Genomic DNA, 17,768 nt, shown 5'->3' on the forward strand with positions numbered 1-17,768 from the left:
TTCCCTCCCTGTTGGTTGTTTGGCCTGAGGCGACCCAATACTGGAGCCTACCCAGCTCTTTGGTGGAGCTAATGGTAGACTCCAGGAGGGCTTACGCCAAAGAGTACTTCCCAGAACTTCTGCTGCCAGTGTCCTTGTCCCCAGGGTGAGCCACAGCCACCCCCTGCCTCTGCAGGAGACCCTTCAACACTAGCCCGTAGGTCTGGTTCAGTCTCCTGTGGGGTCACTTCTCCTTCCCCCTGGGTCCTGATGTGCACACTACTTTGTGTGTGCCATTCAAGAGTGGAGTCTCTGTTTCCCCCAGTCCTGTCAAAGTCCTGCAATCAAATCCCGCTAGTATTCAGAGTTTGATTCTCTGGGAATTCCTCCTGATGTTGCTGGACCCGCAGGTTGGGAAGCCTGATGTGAGGCTCAGAAACTTCACTCCATTGGGTGGACTTCTGTGGGTATAAGTGTTCTCCGGTTTGTGAGTCACCCACCCAGAAGTTATGGGATTTGATTTTATTGTGATTGTGCCTCTCCTACCATCTCATTGAGGCTTCTCCTTTGTCTTTGGACGTAGCATATGTTTTTTGGTGAGTTCTAGCGTCTTCCTGTCAATGATTGTTCAGCAGTTAGTTGTTATTCCAATGGTCACTCAAGAGGGAATGAGCACACGCCCTTCTACTCCGCCATCTTAAACCAGTCTCTCTGAGTTAAACTCTGCCACAAGAGTTATTTAAATTCTTGAGGTGTATTAGCATGTGTGCTCTTTTTTTTTCTTTCACTAGTCCCGATTTTCTCTTTCTGTTTTATTACCTAACATGTTGTGATATGATAAGAAATATATATTTGGTCTTTGTTCTGGTTTCTGGCACAGAGACCCTAAAACCTTTGTAATTACTTGAATGATAAGGGTGAGAGGAATGTCTTTTCTTATTCATAATAAGCCTTTTGACCATTCTTGTTTTTAAGTTAATGAGGTGACTCTCCATGGGACCCTAGGTAGCCTTAGGATGGGGGCTGTTTGCCAGAGGAACCAACTGTGCAATTAGATGGTTGGAACTTTCAGCCCCACACCAAGACCTCTCAGGAGGGGAGAAGGGCCAGAGACTGAGTTAATCACCAATGGCCAAAGATTTAATCAGCCATGCCTATGTAAGGAAGCCTCCACTGAAGTCTTAAAGGACTTGGTTCAGAATGATTCCAGGTTGTTGAACACATCCACATACCAGGAGGTGGTGGTCTGGAGAGGGCATGAAACTCCTCACCTGTTCACACATATGTTGCTCTGTGTATCTCCATTTGGCTGTTCCTGAGTTCTATCCCTTATAATAAACTGGTAATAGTAAGTAAAGTATTTTTTTGAGTCTGTGAGCCATTCTAACAAAGTATGGAACTCAAGGAGAGGGTCATGGGAACCTCTGGTTTAGAGCCTGTTAGTCAGAAATACCAGTGACAACGTGGGACTTGTGACTGGTGTCTGAAGTGGGGGCAGTCTTAGGGGACTGAGCCCTTAACTCGTGGAATTTGTGCTAAATCTGGATAGTTAGTGTCATAATGAATTAAATTGTAGGACACCCAGCTGGTGTCACAGAGAACTGGAGAACTGCTTGGCATGGAAAACCCACACATTTGGTATCAGAAATGTTGTGAATAGGAAGAAACAGAGTTTTCTTTTATTACCCTTATTTTATATTGCCATACCTTTAGGCTTTTCTCCAAGTCCATTTTGGAAAGAAGCAGGACCAAAGTAAATTCAATAAATAAAATGATAAAAATATAGTCTTGGGCTTCCCTGGTGGCGCAGTGGTTGAGAATCTGCCTGCCGATGCAGGGGACACAGGTTCATGCCCTGGTCTGGGAAGATCCCACATGCCGCGGAGCAGCTGGGCCCGTGAGCCATGGCTGCTGAGCCTGCACGCCCGCAGCCTGTGCTCCGCAACGGGAGAGTCCACAACAGTGGGAGGCCCGTGTACAGCAAAAAAAAAAAAAAAAAAAAAAAAATATATATATATATATATATATATAGTCTCCCAACTATTAAGATTTAGGCTTGATCTAAAAGCTGTAGCTTAGTTACTTGTTTGTTATTTTAGGATTTCTCATCAAAGTTTTCTTTTTCCCTACTTCTAACATTGAGTTGTTCCCAGGAGTTCTTTAAATTTCGAATTGTACTATCTTACCTGTATGTTTGTAGTTTACATTCTTTATAACAGTTTACTTTTGCCCCTTCTGTTCAAACAGTAAAATCTGTCTCCCATAGCATAGATTGCCTTTTCCTAAATGAAGATGCAAAATACAATTCCAAGACCTCTCAGCTGTTTGTTGGAAAGTTCCTTATATATAACCTAAATCAGTGAAAACCATTTTTTCAAAATTAATTAATTTTTGGCTGCATTGGGTCTTCATTGCTATGTGTGGGCTTTCTCTAGTTGTGACAAGTGGGGGGTACTCTTTGTTGTGGTGTGCGGGCTTCTCATTGTGGTGGCTTCTCTTGTTGCGGAGCACAGGCTCTAGGCACATGGGCTTCAATAGTTGTGGCATGCAGGCTCAGTAGTTGTGGTGCACGGGCTTAGTTGCTCCACGGCATGTGGGATCTTCCCGGACCAGGGCTCGAACCTGGGTCCCCTGCATTGGCAAGCAGATTCTTAGCCACTGTGCCACCAGGAAAGTCCCAGTGAAGACCATTTTTACTTGCTCTGTCCCAGCTGGCGAAAACAAAACACTATACAGCTCAAGCTATATGGTCTATTGAATGAGCAAAGCCTTACTGCCCAGTGCAAATAACATGAAATATAAAATTTGTTAAAATTGAACAGTTGAAGAATATTGGTAGATGAATGTTTTTAATTACAGAGTGTCTTCAACTCTGATAACTGTGCATATTAACTACAATTAATTTGCAAAATAATACATCAAAGAAATCAAATCACTCTAGCAGTATTGTCTCATTTTTCTAAATGCATATCTAGAAATACTATGACTTGGAAGAACTTAAGATAAAAATTAATGCAGGATAGCAATTAACGGTCATTCAGGCTTCAAAATTAATCTTACTCTGATAAATACCAGTTGAGCTCTACATGAACCTCTCTGAACCTCAATTTCCTCTTCTGTTGCATAGGAATACTAATATATTGTATATACATAATTTCTTGTATATTATGATGTTTTGACATCAGAAGAAACCATTTTAGCTACAGAGAGACTGCCCCTCCCTGGGCTAGCTGATTCTTAGAGATGGCAAAAGGCCCAGCCTGGAGCATGGCTTTGTTATGCAAGCTAACCTATCCAGAGCCCTATCTCTTCTATCTGGCATGTACAGAGGCAATATTCCTCTGCCTTAATCATCCCAGGGCCAGGTGCCAGGCAACTAGGGACCACCCTTATAGGCCAGAGCCAAATGACATTATTCAAATTCACCAATCCTAAACTGTTTACCCCGCCCTGCTTTGCATTTCCCATGGAAACCTCAATGAAGTAGCTTAAGTGCTTCCCCACTCCCCATCCAGTTTTCTGCCTTCTGATCACCCTGTTTTTTTCCACGTGGCCCTGCTTGGTGTGCCTCCTGCCTCTAGGACCTGTGAGTATAATAAACTTCGTTTCTTCCTAAGCTTCTCGTCTGACTCCTCTTGTGGCCTCACCTGACTGACCATCTCATTAAAGAATATAAACAACCAACATGTGTCTTGCAGAGTTACTGTGAAAATATAATCAGTTAAAATATAATGCTGGGCTTCCCTGGTGGCACAGTGGTTGAGAGTCCGCCTGCCGATGCAGGGGACACGGGTTCGTGCCCCAGTCCGGGAAGATCCCACATGTCGTGGAGTGGTTAGGCCCGTGAGCCATGGCCGCTGAACCTGTGCATCCGGAGCCTGTGCTCCGCAACGGGAGAGGCCACAACAGTGAGAGGCCCACGTACCGCCAAAAAAAAATAAAGTAAAATATAATGCCATCATTACAGCGCCTAGTATGTAGAAAACCTTCAATGAATGGTTGCTGTTAGGAAAAGTAAGCCTGATTAGGAGGTATAACTCCAACATTATGATCTGGATCACTGTCCAATGCTCATGCTTTATCTAAATATAAAGCCATGGAGTGTCTGCCCCTCTGTCTCCTGACGTAGCATCTGGGATGGAAAGGAATGCTGACCATTTCTGCATTATTATGAGCACATCAGTTTTTTTTTTGTTTGTTTTTTGCCACAGGGATTTCCTATCTCTTACTGTAATAGAGGCTGGAAGCAGAAGACCTGTCTTTCAACAACAGGTATGAATTCTGCCAACAGACTAGCCAATTGAAGCTCACGGAGAGGGAAGGATTCACCTGGACTAGAGACATAAAGAGTTTATTATTTTAATGAAATAAAGATGAAAGTGACACATACCAACTCAAAAGAATGAAAAGAAAGCACCGTCTGGATTTGATATCCAGGTTCAGTTTCTAGGAGCAGTGCCAAATGCTCCCTGCCTGGCGGGAGATGTCCTCTCAGCTCATGTCAACCCTTGGTGAAATCAACTCAAATTTCTTTATAGTCTAGAAGAGAGATTTATTTTTTTCAATAAATAATTCAACAGGTATCTATTGCATAACTCTCGTGTGTGTTGTACTGCGGTACATCTAAGTCCTATCCAACCTTTCAGTCTGGGATTGAAGACAGCTTCATCCCTTACAGTCATTTAATTTGGTTTTCTTTTCTCAAACGCCCCCCCCCCCCCCCCCCCGCAAACCTGTAAAACAGATTATTGTCACCATGCTCTTGCCTTTTGTATGGTAATGAATCAATCTGTTTTACTCACCAAAAGTAACCTTAGGATGGGCTAGGAGAAAGGAGATTAAAACCTCATGGGTCAGGGGCTTCCCTGGTGGCGCAGTGGTTGAGAGTCCGCCTGCCGATGCAGGGGACACAGGTTCGTACCCCGGTCCGGGAAGATCCCACATGCTGCGGAGCGGCTGGGCCCATGAGCCATGGCCGCTGAGCCTGCACGTCTGGAGCTTGTGCTCCGCAACGGGAGAGGCCACAAGAGTGAGAGGCCCGCGTACCGAAAAAAAACAAAAAAACCTCATGGGTCAGATGTAAGCTATTATATATAGAATGGATAAACAACAAGGTCCTACTGTATAGCACAGAGAACTGTATTCAATACCCTATGATAAACCATAGTGGAAGAGAATATTTAAAAAAGAATGTATATATATGTATAGCTGAATCACTTTGCTGTACAGCAGAAATGAAAACATTGTAAATCAATTACTCTTCAAATAAATAACTAAGTAAATAAATATTTTTTTAAGATGTCCAAAACAAAAAAACTAATAGGGCAGGAATAAAGGCTCCCAAGGAATTTAGTAACATCCTGGAAACTAAAGGGGTCACACAAGACTCTTCAAGGTATAGATAATGTGATTTATAACCTGAAGGAATATGTTGGCCTTACCATCTGTGGTAAAGATTTGGATCTCCTTAGGGATGCTTCCATCTTTTCCCATTGACCTACCTATGTCTTTAAAACTCATTTTCTCCACTAAAGGTTTATTTGGCAAGCTGTTTGGAACTTTATCACTTTATTAATATTATTTTTTAAGAAATCTGCATGCTGCTTGAAATATGAAGAGTAAGATCATCAGATTTTCAACGAAAGCATAGTCAAGAGTTCTGCTTCTAGCAATGGTGAACTAGAATGTTTTGAACCAACCCTCTCTTCAAGAATTAGAAAAGCTACCTAGGTGGTAAGGAACTGGGTTCGTGGGGTCTGGACATGGGAACAGAGGGAACCCCCCAAAAATGAGCCTGAAATTCCCCGCTTCGCTTCTTCAGGCAAATGTCAATTCTAAAAGTGGGAGCTGAGAGGTAGGACCCTGAGTGGAGCTCTCAGCAGTTGTATGGTCGGGGGAAGAAAAGTTAGAGTTCAGAGCTTGCCGGGGAGGATGGGACTTGGGCAACCCCCCAGATGTTCTTTTGGAATCTCAGAGGGGTATACCTGAAGAGTAAGAGTATGCTGGCTACAGACTAGCCTCACAAAGGTCAGAGCCTAATTGATTAGGTGATCTCTACCTGCTACCGCTCTAGCCCAGCTGCCCGCCAGAGGCCAAACAAACCCTCTCTGGAGGAAGACAACATCACCTGTGGCCACAAATCATCTCTGAATGTTTTATATCAAAGTCTGGCTATCAATTCAAAAGTATCAAGCACATAAAAAGATGAGACTGAAAGAAAAACAGAGGATGATAGAAACAGGCTTGCAGGGAGTATGGACATTGGAGTTATTCAATAGAATTTTTGAAAATTAGGATTAATATGTTTAAGAAATTAAAAGGCTGGCTTGAGAAATTTGGCAGAGAACAGGGAATGAAAATAAAAGTTAAAAAAAGGCAATTCTAGAATTGAAAACACAATAACTGATACTAAGGATTCAATGAATAGGTTTAAATAACAGATTAGATACAGTTGAAAAAGAATCAGATGAGTCAGAAGAAAACATCTAGATTGAATCATGGAGAGACAAACGGATAGAAAATATACAAAAGAGTGTGAGCGACATCTGGGACAGGTGAAAAAGTCTAAAACATATGTAATCGTAATCCTAGAAGGAGAGAGACATCAGGACAGAGAGAATGGGGCAGAGTAAAGGTATGTAGAGATAATGGCTGAGAATTTTCCAAAATATTTGCAAAAATATCAAGCCAGATTTAAAAAGCGCCATGGGGACTTCCCTGGTGGCACAGTGGTTGAGAGTCTGCCTGCCGATGCAAGGGACGCGGGTTTGTGCGCCGGTCCGGGAGGATCCCACATGCCGCGGAGCGGCTGGGCCCATGAGCCATGGCCGCTGAGCCTGTGCATCCGGAGCCTGTGCTCCGCAATGGGAGAGGCAAAGCATAATGAATCCCAAGCAGGATGTATACAAAGGAAACCACACCTAGATGATGCTGGTAAGATCAAAGACAAAATCTTAAAGCAGGTAAAAGAAAAAAAAGACATAAAAAATTCATTGGCTATTCCTACTTCCTTTCTTAGGGTGGGGCTAAGAGGAGAGCGTTGTGTGGCAGGCCTGTACAGACCACAGGTGGTCAAGTGAACTTGGCTTTGCTTTACTCTGTGTTTCTGTCCATTGTCAGTTACTTTGGGGAAGCTGAGGCAGCATTCCTCATTTTCAAAATCCTTATCGTGTTTTCTTACGACAATGGATATTGTATTATATTGGTACTTAAATCCTGCTCTGCACCATATATATAACTAACTTTGAGCACTTGTGATGTGGTAGCCCCTATTACTATGCCCAATTTTAGGTAAGCGAGCCAAGGCTTAGAGAAGTTAAGTCATTTGGCTAAGGTCAGAGGGCTAGTAAAGCCTGGGTCGTATGATAGTTCTATTTTTAGTTTTTTTAAGGAACCTCCATACTGTTCTCCATAGTGGCTGTATCAATTTACATTCCCGCCAACAGTGCAAGAGGGTTCCCTTTTCTCCACACCCTCTCCAGCATTTATTGTTTGTAGATTTTTTGATGATGCCCCTTCTGACCGGTGTGAGATGATATCTCATTGTAGTTTTGATTTGCATTTCTCTAATGATTAATGATGTTGAGCATTCTTTCATGTGTTTGTTGGCAATCTGTATATCTTCTTTGGAGAAATGTCTATTTAAGACTTCTGCCCACTTTTGGATTGGGTTGTTTGTACTACTACCATACAACCCAGCAATCCCACTACTGGGCATATACCCTGAGAAAACCATAATTCAAAAAGAGTCACTTACCAAAATGTTCATTGCAGCTCTATTTACAATAGCCAGGACATGGAAGCAACCTAAGTGTCCATCAACAGATGACTGGATAAAGAAGATGTGGCACATATATACGATGGAATATTACTCAGCCATAAAAAGAAACAAAATTGAGTTATTTGTAGTGAGGTGGATGGACATAGAGTCTGTCATACAGAGTGAAGTAAGTCAGAAAGAGAAAAACAAATACCGTATGCTAACACATATATATGGAATCTAAAAAAAAAAAATGGTTCTGAAGAATTAGGGGCAGAACAGAAATAAAGACGGAGATGTACAGAATGGACTTGAAGACACGGGGAGGGGGAAGGGTAAGCTGGGACAAAGTGAGAGAGTGGCATGGACTTATATACACTACCAAATGTAAAATAGATAGCTAGTGGGAAGCAGCCACATAGCACAGGGAGATCAGCTCGGTGGTTTGTGACCACCTAGAGGGGTGGGATAGGGAGGGTGGGAGGGAGACACAAGAGGGAGGGGATGTGGGGACATATGTATATGTATAACTGATTCACTTTGTTATAAAGCAGAAACTAACACACCATTGTAAAGCAATTGTACTGTAATAAAGATGTTAAAATAAATAAATAAATAAAACCAACAGAAAAAAAAGAAGTAAAGCCTGACTTCATGGCCCTGGCTCCCCTCACTTATGTCATCCAGTAGAAAGAGTAAACTCCTGATGGGAGATTACGACTCAACTTTCCATTCTCTCTCATACCGCCTAGGCTTTACTTGCTAAAATAATACTAACAACAACCCTCACAATGACAGCTGACTTCCTGGAGCACATACAATACAGCAGGACTCATTTACTTCTTACATCCTTCTTGTGAGGTAGGTGCCAGTATTCTCCCATTTTACATATTAAAACACAGAGAGGCACAGAGAGGTTAAGTAACTTGCAAGGTCACATAGCTGTTCAGTGGTGGAGCTGGAGTCCAAAACCAGGCAGTCTGGCTTTAGAACCTGTTTGTAACCATCACATTTCCTGCTCTTGCTATACTATTATTCATTAATAAGAGAAGTAGAGCGAGAGAGAGTGGACTGTTTCCACCAGGACAAGGTTGGAAGCATCCTAATCGTGGCTGTTAAAAATAGCACACACCTTGGCTGTGAGAGACCGTTTTTTGTAGAGATGTCCAAGTGAAGGCAAATGATCACATAGGAAATTTCAAGCTATTCCATTTGGCTCTAAGGACTTCTTCAGAACCTATGCAGTCATGTGTATTTTCCCCACAAGGTGAATTCTTAACTCATCTCTTTACCACAATTATTTTTATCACGTATTTTTCATTCTCCTATTTCTGTCTCTCCCCAAGTTCATTTTACTTTTACCTATCCCTTAGGTTAAAAGGTATATGAACTGGCTTTCTATCAGAAATAGTCCTTTGCTAGGTCCCAAATACGTTGAAGCTGGACAAACATGCTAAGGCCCTCAGAACTCGTTTAGCAATGTTTAGAAGGAGAAAATCACCGTGAAGAGAACAGGCCTACTGCTTGGGGAAGATGGTAAACGTTAACAGATGCCGGGAGGAGGCAAAGCCTTTCAACAGCTGCTGTTCTTCAAGGAAAATGGAGCATCTTCACATTGAAGAGAGTAGGGCAAATGTAAAGCGAGTCATGACTTTACAAGCCACTCTCTACAAAGGAATTAAGTTATAAAATATGATGGTCTGATTTTCTCTAAGGCCATAGATACCTAATCCAACAGCGTAATTAACATTGAGTTGTAAATGTCATCAGTCTCAGAAGAGTGAATCCGCAACTCTTTGGTGGAAGTATTTCAAAGAAGATGCCATTATCAAATGCTCCCTTGCTGTCAATGGAGTGAAACATGTAGAATTTCTAAAACAATAAGGCTTCACTTGGTCTTAGGGCTCATTTGGTTGCAAGGAACAGAACCTCGCTCTGGCTACTACACGTAAATGAGGATTTATTATACAGCAGCTCCTCATGGGATTCAAGACAGGAAGGAGAGTCGAGCCCCATGGGGAATTAGACTTGGAAACTGAAAAGGCTTCAGGACAATGCAGCTGTTCTCAGGTTGCAAGTTCTCTCACCTACATTTTCTGTTTCCCCTGCCTTGTCCAGTCTCTCCCTGCAGACTGGCTCTCTGTGTGAGCCCCTCGCATGCATGGCCCTTAATAACTGTCATAGCCTCTCATTCCACAAGACCTTGAAGCTCTAATGACCACCGGCACCTGACCCCCAGCCTGTGTCTCTCAGTTCAAATTCTCAAGAGAAAAATAATCAGACTTGTCTGGTTCATGGATCAGGTGTCCACCTTTTATCTAATCAAGGAGGGTTGGGTTTATTTGGTATAAACATAGGAAAGAAGGGCCCAGGGCTGTTGCTCTAGTTGGCCGAGGGAGAGAGGTGTTCTTCAAGAAGAGAGCTGGGAAGAAATCTCAAAATGTGTCTCTAATCACTACGGTCTGGACCCAGGGCTTCAGTGTCCTGGAACCCTCACAGTATCTTAAATAACTACCAAGGACAAGTTCAAATATTGGGGCAGGCTTTGGGAAAAAAGCCATTAAAATGGAAAAAGTAATATATATGTAAATTATTCTCCACCAAATGAGGTTTAAACTCATGAATTACTCTCCACCAATGAAATGAAATTCTAAAATTGAAATAAAAACTTTTAGTGACACATTCGAACATTAACTGAAGATTTTTTAGGACAAACACCAATGGAGTTGTGTATCTAAGATCAACATAATGTGATACATAAGGCAGACAATATCCAACTCAGGTATATGCAATAAATATTTATCAATACATGATTTTGAAGCAAAATGCCTCTTTATTGTGCTATAGCTTGACTGAGACAATGTGAACATTTTCAGGAGAGTCAGCAGAGAGTAGAATTTTTCATTTTTTCTCTGATACCTTCACCTAACCCGGTTGAAGTTTGTTTCTAAATCAGAGAAGGGCCAGGATCAAGAATTTCCTAGAGAGACAGCTTCTGTTGCTTCCGTCACCCCCAATAGGATCAAAGCCAGAGCAAAATCCTAGCCCTGCCCAGATTTGGGGGCCAGAGAGAGGGGAATTCACAGGATGTAACCAACTGGCTTGACTCAACTTCCCAGGGCCATCATTTCAGATCAGAATTTATCTCTGGCAGTGGAATAGTTTAGTAGCAAAATATTCTCATTTTTTGAATCTTACATTATTTTTAATTTCAATTTTTAACTAAAATGTAGGATATGCAATGTTTTAAATATTCAATGTTTATATCCACTGTTTTAAAAAATGGTTGTACATCCTATTCAAGCAAAAAAAATCATTTGATTATGCAGTTATATATATTCTTTAGAAAATTTTGAAACTTGGATTTTTTAATTTTAGTTTTTCAGTTATAATTAAAGTAAAATTTTTATTTTTGTCTATTACCTTGATTTTGTATTCTGTTTGACGCATGTGTGATTGATCTTTTTTTCTTTTGAAATAGTTTCCATGTCACTTTGTCACTGTATTGTTATTTTGTTTGAACCCTTTTACATTAAACATGTATAATTGAGTGGTTGTCATTTTCAGCCAAAAGTTAAAAAAAAAAGTTTTATATTCTTTTAACACTTGAGGATATCTTATTTTAAACGCAGCTATAGTTTTTAATGAAAGACAAACAACATTCTTCCAAAGGGGAAAGAAAATGTATCTGCAATTAATTGGGCATTGGCACTTGGCATACACTACTTACGCCTTGGCCTTTTTTTTTTTTTAATTTATTTATTTAGTTTACTTTTTGCTGCGTTGGGTCTTCATTGCTGCGTATGGGCTTTCTCTAGTTGCAGCGAGCAGGGGCTACTCTTTGTTGCAGTGCTCAGGCTTCTCATTACGGTGGCTTCTCTTGTTGCAGAGCATGGGCTCTAGGCTTGTGGGCTTCAGTAGTTGTGGCATGCAAGCTCAGTAGTTGTGGCCCGCAGGCTCTAGAGCACAGGCTCAATAGTTGTGGCACATGGGCTTAGTTGCTCCGTGGCATATGGCATCTTTCAGGACCAGGGCTCAAACCCATGTCCCCTGCATTGGCAGGCGGATTCCTAACCACTGTGCCACCAGGGAAGCCCTCCTTGGCCTTTATTTGCAGATAGGGAAAGGAAGTTGGACAAATAAGCAGAATTTTTCAGTTACTTTTCCAGGGAAAACAACAGTGCTGGTAGGTCAGCACTATTTCTGGTTTTCAGATGAAGAACCTGAGACTTAGAGAGATTAAGTAACTCACCCAGGGTCACACGGCTAGTAAGTGACAGAGCCTGGTTGCTAATTCAGGTGTGTCTGATTCCGAAACCCATGGTCTCTCGCACCGTGTGGTCTGATGGTTCCACAAACTTAGATTCACAGCAGGTATTCCTAGGGCAGAGAACATGTATGTTTGAATTAGTTATAGCCCACTTCAATTTAAAGCTCCATTTTAAGTGTCTGTAGGAGCATGCTAGGGCGGTAGGAAAGTGACTTTCTCACTCCATCATTACAAAATTACACTCACTGTAACGTTATGACAACCCACTTTCTCCTGTAAAAGAGGAGAATGATAATATATTGGCTATAGAGCCTTGTTCAGTAAACTCTCATTAGGTTTGAATTATTATATCAAGAAGTAGACCCACAGACATTGTACTGTAATTACATGAAAAGAGCAACATCAAGGCTTTCTTTTCTCTTTTTTTCCTCAGTCTCAGTCGGTTCTCAGAACACACTCCATCTCCTGATTTCCAGGACGTGGACTGCACAGTGGTCACCTCATTGTCGACCAGGGCTCACAGTCACAGTGGCAGAGGCCTCTCTAAACCTCCCTCATCTCTAGTTCAACCCACTGTCCCTAATCTCCCCAACCCTGGTCCCCTGGCCCTACTTCACCAGACACACTTTGGTAATCCTCTCAGGCTCCACGGCAATAAAGAAAATACTGTGGGTTCATCCAGGTGCATCTGGGGCCAGCGGGGGACACCTCTCACACTCCAATTTCCTTCCTCCCACCTGGCGGGGCCTGGGTCCCCCCATGGACCAAGTGGCCTAGGCTTCTGCCTCTGGTCTGTGCAGCCAAGGCTATTCTATTTGAGTGTTCTAAGATTGATGATCATTACAGTTATGGTAAAAGGAACATTGTTTTTTCTTGGGGGATTCTGGAGATTTTCTTACTGGGGAAAGGTCTCAAAGCCATTTATACTCAGCTGACTGGGTAAAGACTGAGATTAAGAAGAATGGATATGTCACAGCATCTTCTGTAAGTTAAGGTAAAGAGTCATGGATGGAACTAGTAAAAATCAGGACATTCCTTTGGCTTCCCAAACAAAATGTAACGTCTAAGTGAGCACTGAGGTGGTGTATCAGACCCAGGAGGCTGGGGCCAGGAAATGCCTTATCCAAGCACTGTCTGCACAGGAGTTTTGAGCCAGAGACTTAGTTTCTTCCTCCTGATCTCCCCTCAGAGCCTCCTTTAGGTTTTCTGTTACCTTCCTCCTCTTAAGTAAAGTTCCCCCAGAGAGAGAGCCGTGCACATCTGTTTTTGTGAGATGATAAAAAGGAGCTCTAACCATGACAAAGATACCATGTAGAAGTTGCAATGGAAACAGTTTAAATTACTTTTTCCTTCACTGATGAGAAAAAGAAATATTTTAAGTTCATCAATCTAAAATTGCTTATTTGTGATTTTAAGTAGTGAGGGTATTTAATATAATATAAATAAATAATAGATTTATGGTTATTTCATCTATATCCCTAAAAGTTTTTTTTTTTTTTTTTTTCTGGCCTTGGCCGTGCCATGCGGCTTGCAGGATCTTAGTTCCCCGACCAGGGAAGGAACTCGGGCCCCCTTGGCAGTGAAAGCACAGAGTCCTAACCACTGGACTGCCAGGGAATTCCCTATATCCCTTAAAGTTTATATGTACAAGTGGGACAAAAAAATTGGGAGAAGGACTATCTCATGGATAAATGGGGATCCCATCACTTGTCATGAAATGATTGATTTTTTTAATCTCTCCATTTGTTCCAATGTTTGTTTCTATCTCTCAGTAAAACTTAGGTAGGGAATAATATGATGACAAATAAGAAAGATTATTATGCTAGCTATATGTAAATGACCTGGAGAAGTGGAGATCTGGAAGGGAGGATACCGTAGTTATAAAAGAGCACAGGGAACTGAAAAAGAAGTGAGGTTTTCAAGAGCTTTAACCAAGAAAACCTCAACAGGTCTTGATGATGGATCAGGCGTAGAGGATGGCATTATAAATAATGAAGTCAATGTGAGGCCGAATTCGAGGACTGTTCCTTGGGAAGTTTCACAGGAGAGGCAGTATTAAGACTGGCCTGGCTCTGACTGTCTTGATCCTGATTCTTCACCCTGTATCCATCTAATTAAATATTGCTGATGGGGATGGGGATGTTAGCTCTTCACGATGCAGTAGTTTGTCGTTTCTCTAGGCGGTAGTATCAGAGAACCAACTTCTGTTCAATTCCTGCACCCTCATTTAAGGGAGAAAGAAGCCTGAGATGTGAGAGCTCCGAGGAGAAATCGGAAGGAAATAATGGATTCCCTGGCAAGCCTAGTCCCCAGAAATCCTGCACGAGCACAATCCTAACCCTTCTCCTAGGCTGATAGTTGTTAAATTGATGTTAGTGTCAGTTGGGTTGTACAAAGATAAAGGTCCTTTCTTGGAGAAATTCCAGTGAGAACTTGAGCTCATGTTGCCTGATGCCTCAGCCCTTCTTCCTCATCCCGGTCAATGCATCTACCTGGTGTAAATATCTCCTGACTCATATTAGCCCCAGCTAGTGGAAGCAACTCTTCATTCTCACTCTGTTACTCAGAAAAAAACTGTGGGTAGGAAGTAAATCCCAGTAGACACACTAAACATCTCCCCTCCAAACACATGCTAGGGAGACTCATACTTACATTGTTTGGGAGATACACAAACACTCACAAATATTGATAGTTTGGAAAGAAGGACAATTTGATGTTAAAATTCAAAATTAGCTAACTGCTCAAATACTCCAAGTGATTGCATATATGTATGTTGGTCAAAGAGTGCCTGGGTACAAATTGTGAGCTACTGAGTTGGGGTACTATTTAAAACATTATGGCTCTCAATTTTCTCCAAATTAATATACCAGTTATTCAGAAATGCAATTTTAAAAAAATTAAATGAGTTGTTTTATAATTTTTTTTTTGCGGTACGCGGGCCTCTCACTGTTGTGGCCTCTCCCGTTGCTGAGCACAGGTTCAGCGGCCATGGCTCACGGGCCCAGCTGCTCCGTGGCATGTGGGATCTTCCCGGACCGGGGCACAAACCCATGTCCCCTGCATCGGCAGGCGGACTCTCAACCACTGCGCCACCAGGGAAGCCCCTGTTTTTTAATTTTGAAGTATTGCCCATACATGGTAAATCAAATTAAAGCAGCAGAAAACAATATACAATCAAAAGTAAGACACTGTTCTCCCTTCCTGTACCCTCAATACCACTTCCCAGAAGTAACTGTATCAGTCATGAATACTTTGGCTGCAAGTAACAGGAACCCCTATTAATACTGGCTTTTGTTAACTTATATGAAATTCAGAGGTAGGTGGTATCAGGGTTGATTCTGTACTTTGTGACATAATCAAGAAGTCACCCTCTATTCACAGTGTACCAGCAGTGTCACACCTCATTGCCACAAGGAGGCTAACATGGCTCTAGGCGTTTTCAAATCAAAGTTTCCTAAGCAGGAGGGAAAGGGCTAGAAGCAGAAAAAGCTTTCTCTTCATGCACATCCTTATTTCCTGAGGAGGGAAATCCTCCTAGAAGCCCTAAGCAGACTTCCCGTAATCTCTCATGCCCCAGACAAGAACTGACTCCTAGCCCTAGACCCACCATGGGCAGAAGAGAACGAGACCTGTGACTGATTTAGGTTCATAGTAACTCCTCCCCTGGGCGGGCACATGGCTGCCTCAACAAAACCAGTGTTCTGTTGGCAAGAAAGAAGGGCAATGGCTATTGGGCAGGCAACCACGAGTGATGGACAGAATGAAAATGATCAACTGTGTCTTAATATCTGCCCAGAAATTTTCTGTATGTATTTAAGTAAATATATTGTGAGTACTATATACTGTATCATATGTATGGATATGCCATATATATGGTCACATATGTATATATATGCACATACACACAAATATCCACACATGATACTTGCTTAAGTATCTTACGTTTTTTAGATAAATGAAGTACTCTATGCATATTGCTTAGCATATAACTAGCATATAGTAAGTGCTTTATCAATGCTAATTACTATTATTCTTATAGTTTTGTTATTATTACAGTCTTTAAGGCAATATACACCCTTTTTAAAAAGAATGAGGCTCATTTTCTAGCAAATGCTAAATTTTACTTTGCCAGTACTTTAAAAAATTATGCCAGCACTTTTATTTTGGGCTATTGAATACTCTTGAAGATATGAGCTGCATAGCTTCTTTTAAGAGAGATAAGAATTACTGTGGTCAGCAGTAAATTCCATTGAAACATAGTGAAATAATTTTGTGAATAATAGCTAGGTGACTAACTGTTTACTTTCTGATGACTATCGAAACACTAATATTTTCTAATCATGTTAATATGCATGCAGAAGTAAGAAGGTTAGGCATGAAACATTTTTTGGTGTATTTGCACAAAATATTATGTTAGCAAGTGAATTTTACATTACTGACAGATTCTTTTGGAATAAAAAAAATAACTTCACTACTATTGGCCTAATTTATGCAGCACAGAGAACATGAGAGTTGTTTGAGAAATTCTCATTGGAAGAGAAGGCCATCATAGACACTTTAAGCAAAAGCAAAACACTTTTCTTCAAGTATTTGACATAACTGGATGAAAGTCTGTGGGAGTGAAAGGGAGCAGAGGAGGGAAGTCTCCTTAGTTATCCCTGAAATAGGATCCTGACCAAGAGTCTCAGGTAGGTGAATGCCCTTCAGCTGACCTCTTATAGTTCTTAAGGCCAAGCTGTAAAATGGCTTGTCTTTAAGGTAAAAGCAATATCTTTGAATCCAAAATATATAAACAGCTCATACAGCTCAATATCAATTTGGAGATTGATATTGAGCAAATATATATATATATATATGTATATATAAAGCAAACAATGCAATCAAAATATATATATATTTTTTAATATATATATATATAAAGCAAACAATGCAATCAAAAAATGGGCAGAAGACCTAAATAGACGTTTTTCCAAAGAAGACATACAGATGGCTAACAGGCACATGAAAAGATGCTCAACATCACTAATTATCACTAATTATTAGAGAGATACAAATCAAAACTACAATGAGGTATCACCTCACACCAGTCAGAATGCCTATCATCTAAAAAAAAAAAAACCCCACAAATAACAAATCTTGGAGAGGATGTGGAGAAAAGGGAACCCTTGTACACTGTTGGTGGGAATGTAAATTGGTGCAGCCACTGTGGAAAACAGCATGGAGATTCCTCAAAAAACGAAAAATAGAACTATCATATGACCCAGCAATTCCACTCCTGGATATGTATCTGGAAAAAATGAAAACACTAATTCAAAAAGATACATGCACCCCAATGTTTGTAGCAGCACTATTTACAATATCCAAGATATGGAAGCAACCCTTGTGCCCATCAACAGATGAATGGATAAAGAAGATGTGGAATATTGCTCAGCCATTAAAAAGAATGAAATTCTGCCATTTGCAGCCACATCAGTGGACCCTGAGAATATTATGCTTAGTGAAATAAGTCAGACAGAGGAAGACAAATACTGTATGACACTACTTATATGTAGAATCTAAAAAATAATACAAATGAATGTATATGTGAAACGGAAACAGACTTACAGTCATAGAAAATAAACTAGTGGTTACCATTGGGGAGAGAGTGGTAAGTTAGTGGTATGGAATTAAAAGATACAAACTGCTATGTATAACATAGATAAGCAACAAGGCTATATTGTATAGGACAAGGAATTATAGCCATTATTTTGTAATAACTTT

The 17,768-nt window shown here is 41.1% G+C and overlaps 1 non-coding gene across 1 annotated transcript; it reads right to left on the reverse strand.

Annotated features, from left to right (window-relative positions):
• Positions 1-12,438: 12,438 nt before the first annotated feature.
• On the reverse strand, positions 12,439-12,521 carry LOC115801984 (small Cajal body-specific RNA 18). Its single transcript, XR_004022358.1, has one exon.
• Between the last annotated feature and the right edge of the window lie 5,247 nt (positions 12,522-17,768).

The sequence above is a fragment of the Delphinapterus leucas genome, chromosome 5 (assembly GCF_059928025.1).
Source record: "Delphinapterus leucas isolate spDelLeu-1000000601 "Yukka" chromosome 5, BTC_Dleu_Yukka2, whole genome shotgun sequence".
Lineage (NCBI taxonomy): Eukaryota > Metazoa > Chordata > Mammalia > Artiodactyla > Monodontidae > Delphinapterus > Delphinapterus leucas.